The sequence below is a fragment of the Sinocyclocheilus grahami genome, unplaced genomic scaffold, assembly GCF_001515645.1.
Source record: "Sinocyclocheilus grahami isolate Dianchi unplaced genomic scaffold, SAMN03320097.WGS_v1.1 scaffold1191.1, whole genome shotgun sequence".
Taxonomy (NCBI): Eukaryota; Metazoa; Chordata; class Actinopteri; order Cypriniformes; family Cyprinidae; genus Sinocyclocheilus; species Sinocyclocheilus grahami.
The window spans coordinates 283404-289422 of record NW_015506370.1 but is presented as its reverse complement, the minus strand read 5'-3'; the positions used below and the strand labels follow the sequence as shown (position 1 = coordinate 289422).

General features: G+C 43.8%; 3 non-coding genes across 3 annotated transcripts; all 3 read right to left on the bottom strand.

Moving 5' to 3' along the window:
- Positions 1-620: 620 nt before the first annotated feature.
- Positions 621-694, bottom strand: trnai-aau (transfer RNA isoleucine (anticodon AAU)). The gene has a single exon. It is a non-coding gene; the product is annotated as a tRNA-Ile (tRNA).
- Positions 695-789: 95 nt separating this feature from the next.
- Positions 790-861, bottom strand: trnap-ugg (transfer RNA proline (anticodon UGG)). The gene has a single exon. It is a non-coding gene; the product is annotated as a tRNA-Pro (tRNA).
- Positions 862-2252: 1391 nt separating this feature from the next.
- On the bottom strand, positions 2253-2324 carry trnap-ugg (transfer RNA proline (anticodon UGG)). Its single transcript has one exon. It is a non-coding gene; the product is annotated as a tRNA-Pro (tRNA).
- Positions 2325-6019: the final 3695 nt, after the last annotated feature.

The window sequence follows — 6019 nt, the reverse complement described above, 5'->3', positions numbered from 1 at the left end:
TCTTAAAGCCCGTTATAATAGCGGTCGCTCTGCAAAGGTGTCGTTGTGAGCGATGGACTTCACCCCACCACGGCCAGGGGAATTAGCTGAAATGGTTGATCGCTCGCTTAGCATGCAAGAGGAAGTGGGATTGATGCCCTCATTCTCCAAGTTGAGTCCTACCCTGTTACGCTCACTTGTCTAAAGAAACAGACTGTGAGTTGAAGCAACATTATCTACGTGAGCTTTTGGGGCTCATTGCTGTCAAAATGTATTTCGGACGGGGTCCGGTGCAAATTGGTGGCAAAACAGGTCCCACCAAGAATTGAATGAGGATCGCTGGATTCAGAGTGCTAATCATTAAACAAAAGAACCTTGATAGGAGCAGACTTTGCTCACATGGCCGGAAAGACTAAATCACTTATAGTGAATTTTGGTTATTGGCCCCCTCGAACAATAGGAAAAGTGTCATCTGCCGAAACCTGGGATCTATCCAGAGACCTTTTGATTTTCATTCTAAAGCTCTACCAAATGAGCTCTTTTGGCCACAACCTCACACTGTTCAGACAGCGGTATTTCCGTGAGATCATCTGTCAATTTGCCTGAAGAGCAGAGCTGAGCTCCCAGAGAACAAAAGAAGATGGCCCGTACGGGGATCAAACCCACGACCGTGGCGTTATTAGCACCACGCTCTAACCAACTGAGCTAACCGGCCTCGTTTTGCTTGGGCTTCTGCCCGATTTTCCAAAAACTTCCTGATCGTTCGGGAACCTAAAGAGAAAACAGCACTTAAGCTCCAAACCTCACCATGGGCTCGTCCTGGATTTGAACCCGGGACCTCTCACACCCAAAGCGAGAATCATACCCCTAGACCAACGTGCCTTTCCTGGCAACTGTCTAGCAGAGACTAAAGAACAATTACAGTAACAACAAAAGAAGGAACATGAACTAACATGGAAGTAATCAAACCCCTCGAGACAGCGTCAAAGGCAAACGAATGAAAGTTGGCCTCTGAATGGATTAAAAAATGGGGCTGAACCTAATATGTAGAGGGATCTTGGGAGGACAGCTGAAACAGTCAGATGTCCCTTAGACTTTAAACCAGTGTGGGCAGTGTTGGAGGGGAGAAGTTGGCTTCACAACCTGAGTGATCCAAAGGTATCCTACGTAATATAGGAATCCACAAACATATGTACTGGGGTAACAAGACAAAGAAGGGCCTTTAAAACAAAAGCACAATCTCTCGGTTAATTCTTCAACTTCATTACGGCCAGTGCAAAGGTGCAAGCACAGAGGTGAGATGGCCTCTTTTCTTAAAGCCCGTTATAATAGCGGTCACTCTGCAAAGGCATCGTTTGGAGCGATAGACTTCACCCCACCACGGCCAGGGGAATTAGCTGAAATGGTAGAGCACTTGCTTAGCATGCAAGAGGAAGTGAGATTGATGCCCTCATTCTCCAAGTTGAGTCCTACCCTGTTACGCTCACTTGTCTAAAGAAACAGACTGTGAATTGAAGCGACGTTATCTACGTGAGCTTTTGGGGCTCATTGCTGTCAAAATGTATTTCGGACGGGGTCCGGTGCAAATTGGTGGCAAAACAGGTCCCACCAAGAATTGAATGAGGATCGCTGGATTCAAAGTGCTAACCATTACACCACAGAACCTTGACAGGAGCAGACTTTGCTCACATGGCCGCAAAGACTAAATCACTTATAGTGAATTTTGGTAATTGGCCCCCTCGAACAATAGGAAAACTGTCATCTGCCGAAACCCAGGATCTAACCAGAGACCTTTAGATTTTCAGTCTGAAGCTCTACCAAATGAGATCTTTTGGCCACAACCTCACACTGTTCAGACAGCGGTATTTCCGTGAGACCAACTGTCAATTTGCCTGAAGAGCAGAGCTGAGATCCCAGAGAACAAAAGAAAATGGCCCGTAAGACGAGTGTCATCTGCCGAAACCCAGGATCTAACCAGAGACCTTTAGATTTTCAGTATAAAGCTCTACCAAACAAGCTCTTTTGGCTTCGCACTGTTTAGACAGTGGGTATTTCCGTGAGACCACCCGTCAATTTGCCTGAAGAGCAGAACTGAGCTCCCAGAGAACAAAAGAAGCTGGCCATGTACGGGGATCGAACCCCCGACCATGGCATTATTAGCACCACGCTCTAACCGGCCTGGTTTTGTTAGGGCTTCTGCCCGATTGACCAAAGACTTCCTGATCATTCGTGACCCTAAAGAGAAAGCAGTGCTTAATTTCAAACCTCACTATGGGCTCATCCAGGATTTGAACCCGGGACCTCTCACACCCAAAGCGAGAATCATACCCCTAGACCCATGAGCCTGCCCTGAGAACAAAGAACAATTACATCAACAACAAAAGAAGGAACATGAACTAACATGGAAGTAATCAAACCCCTCGAGACAGTGTCAAAGGCAAACGAATGAAAGTTGGCCTCTGAATGGATTAAAAAATGGGGCTGAACCTAATATGTAGAGGGATCTTGGGAGGACAGCTGAAACAGTCAGATGTCCCTTAGACTTTAAACCAGTGTGGGCAGTGTTGGAGGGGAGAAGTTGGCTTCACAACCTGAGTGATCCAAAGGTATCCTACGTAATATAGGAATCCACAAACATATGTACTGGGGTAACAAGACAAAGAAGGGCCTTTAAAACAAAAGCACAATCTCTCGGTTAATTCTTCAACTTCATTACGGCCAGTGCAAAGGTGCAAGCACAGAGGTGAGATGGCCTCTTTTCTTAAAGCCTGTTATAATAGCGGTCACTCTGCAAAGGCATCGTTTGGAGCGATAGACTTCACCCCACCACGGCCAGGGGAATTAGCTGAAATGGTAGAGCACTTGCTTAGCATGCAAGAGGAAGTGAGATTGATGCCCTCATTCTCCAAGTTGAGTCCTACCCTGTTACGCTCACTTCTCTAAAGAAAGAGTGCTAACCATTACACCATAGAACCTTGACAGGAGCAGACTTTGCTCACATGGCCGCAAAGACTAAATCGCTTACAGTGAATTTTGGTTACTGGCCCCCTCGAACAATAGGAAAAGACGAGTGTCATCTGCCGAAACCCAGGATCTAACCAGAGACCTTTAGATTTTCAGTATAAAGCTCTACCAAACAAGCTCTTTTGGCTTCGCACTGTTTAGACAGTGGGTATTTCCGTGAGACCACCCGTCAATTTGCCTGAAGAGCAGAACTGAGCTCCCAGAGAACAAAAGAAGCTGGCCATGTACGGGAATCGAACCCCCGACCATGGCATTATTAGCACCACGCTCTAACCGGCCTGGTTTTGTTAGGGCTTCTGCCCGATTGACCAAAGACTTCCTGATCATTCGTGACCCTAAAGAGAAAGCAGTGCTTAATTTCAAACCTCACTATGGGTTCATCCAGGATTTGAACCCGGGACCTCTCACACCCAAAGCGAGAATCATACCCCTAGACCCATGAGCCTGCCCTGAGAACAAAGAACAATTACATCAACAACAAAAGAAGGAACATGAACTAACATGGAAGTAATCAAAGAGATGGCCTCTTTTCTTAAAGCCCGTTATAATAGCGGTCGCTTTGCAAAGGCGTCGTTTGGAGTGATGGACTTCACCCCACCACAGCCAGGGGAATTAGCTGAAATGGTAGAGCGCTCGCTTAGCATGCAAGAGGAAGAAGAGGAAGTAGGATTGACGCCGTCATTCTCCAAGTTGAGTCCTACCCTGTTACGCTCACTTCTCTAAAGAAACAAACTGTGAATTGAAGCGACGTTAACTACATGTAGTGTTCTGTAGTGTAGTCTTCTGTAGTGTAGACACACTACAGAACACTGCACTACACTACAGAACACTACACTACACTACAGAACACTACACTACAGAAGTCTACACTACACTACAGAAGTCTACACTACACTACAGAAGTCTACACTACACTACAGAAGTCTACACTACACTACAGAAGTCTACACTACACTACAGGCCCGACTGAGCCTGGTTTCTCCCAAGGTTTTTTATCCATTCTGTCACCGATGGAGTTTTGGTTCCTTGCCGCCGTCGCCTCTGGCTTGCTTAGTTGGGGACACTTCATTTCCAGCGTTATCGTTGACATGATTGCAAAGATATTATTTAAACTGAGCTGGATGTTGACATCACTGAATTCAATGATGAACTGTCTTTAACTGAAAAATTAGTGTTTACTATTGTCATTTTGCATTATTGACACTATTTTCCTAATTAATGCTGTTCAGTTGCTTTGTCACAATCTGTATTGTTAAAAGCGCTATATAAATAAAGGTGACTTGACTACATAGGCTACACTACAGAAAACTACACTACACTACAGAAGACTTCTGTATGTAGTGTAGTCTTCTGTAGTGTAGTCTTCTGTAGTCTAGTGTAGTCTTCTGTAGTCTAGTGTAGTCTTCTGTAGTCTACACTACACTACAGTAGTCTACACTACAGTAGTCTACACTACAGTAGTCTACACTACCAGGCCTGGATTAACACAGTGTAATGCCCTAGGGTGACCACAGTCGGTGTGCCCCCCTCCATCCCCCCGACCCCCGTAGCAGTCTAGTGTCTCCGCCAGCAGCAGCAGCGAGCGCAAGTGCCTTCAGCGCAGCTGGAAGAGTTTCGCGCTTGCACGCAACAGGTTAAAGCTTGCCACAAAACCCAGCAAAAGTAATTACCACGAATGTGTCGGGGGAAAACAGTAAAGAGATTTGAATTATTTATTAATAAACTATAGTGTCTTCTGAGTCAGTGTCGCAAAGATGAAGTTGACGGTCATGACTCGTCATGTCCTCATTGGACGTGCCTTTAGTGAGAAATGCATCTTTAAGGATTAATGATTAATGGATTAACGATTTGAATTATTTCGTTAAAGTAGTAATTTAAAGGTTTCTATAGATATATTTATCATGTCTGTGAGGCATGTATTCACTGAGTTTCGGTTCATTTTTGTGAAGCACTCCTTTTCCAGACCAAGATGGTAGAAAGCGCATCATGTTTGTTTTCTTTATTTTATAAAAGCTCAATGTTTTGTTGATATCGTGAGTGCACACAAATAAAAGTAGACCCTTTACAGTTACAAATGATGTATTACTTTATGAGCAAACATGACGGCATATTTTAAGTTGTTTCCACTGTTATCTAAGTGATCACGCTGGTGCCTCCATGTCCTGCAGAGCACGCTTCAGCTTCCACTCTCTGCACAAATGACTGGAAATGTGCCTAATAGTGCATTTATCTATTTTAACATTTAAACTAACATTGTGAAATATGCTTGAACTGTTTTATATCTATAGATTTTATTTTAGGCGAGTCGTGATGATTTGAGAAGGCTAAATTGGTCTTCCGCTGGTCGCTTGGTCGTTACTTTAAAAAAAAACAAAAAAAAAAAACATACATTTCTGTCAGGACCACTATCGTCAAAATGATAGATACTTAGCATAAAGTTTGGTTTGGCGGTATGGTTCTGTTCTGGGCAAAAAACCTCCCTGCCCATCCATGCAGCCTGTCATGAATGAGCAGGGAGAGCAACAATAATAACCCCCCCCAGGGTTAACAGAACAGAACAAGGCAGATATCATTAATGTACTCAATGATATTTAAGTGTAACACTTTATTCAAGATAAAGGAGTCTGATTAGCAAGGAATATCAGAAAGCTAAGTCCTGACTGTGGCAAAAGGTGGAGCTGGGGATGGAGGAGGGTAATTTGCTCCGAAGCAAGCTGAAAAGCTGCTGAATAATACTGAATACAGCTTATATAGGAATGCCGCGATAGGTGTCATATTCCTATAGGTAGATGTGATCAGCTGAGAATCAGCTGATGCAAGCTTGACTCACGTGACCTGCCAGAACTAACGCTAAAGCTTAATTTAATGAACAAAAAATGCTCCAAACGTTATTCTAAATTAACTTAATAAAAAACTAAATGAAAAATAATAACTTTGCCATTACATACAAAACTGAACTTTTAATTTCTAAAACAGTAATAGCCTATAAGCTGTTTTGGGAGAAGGGAAAAAAAAG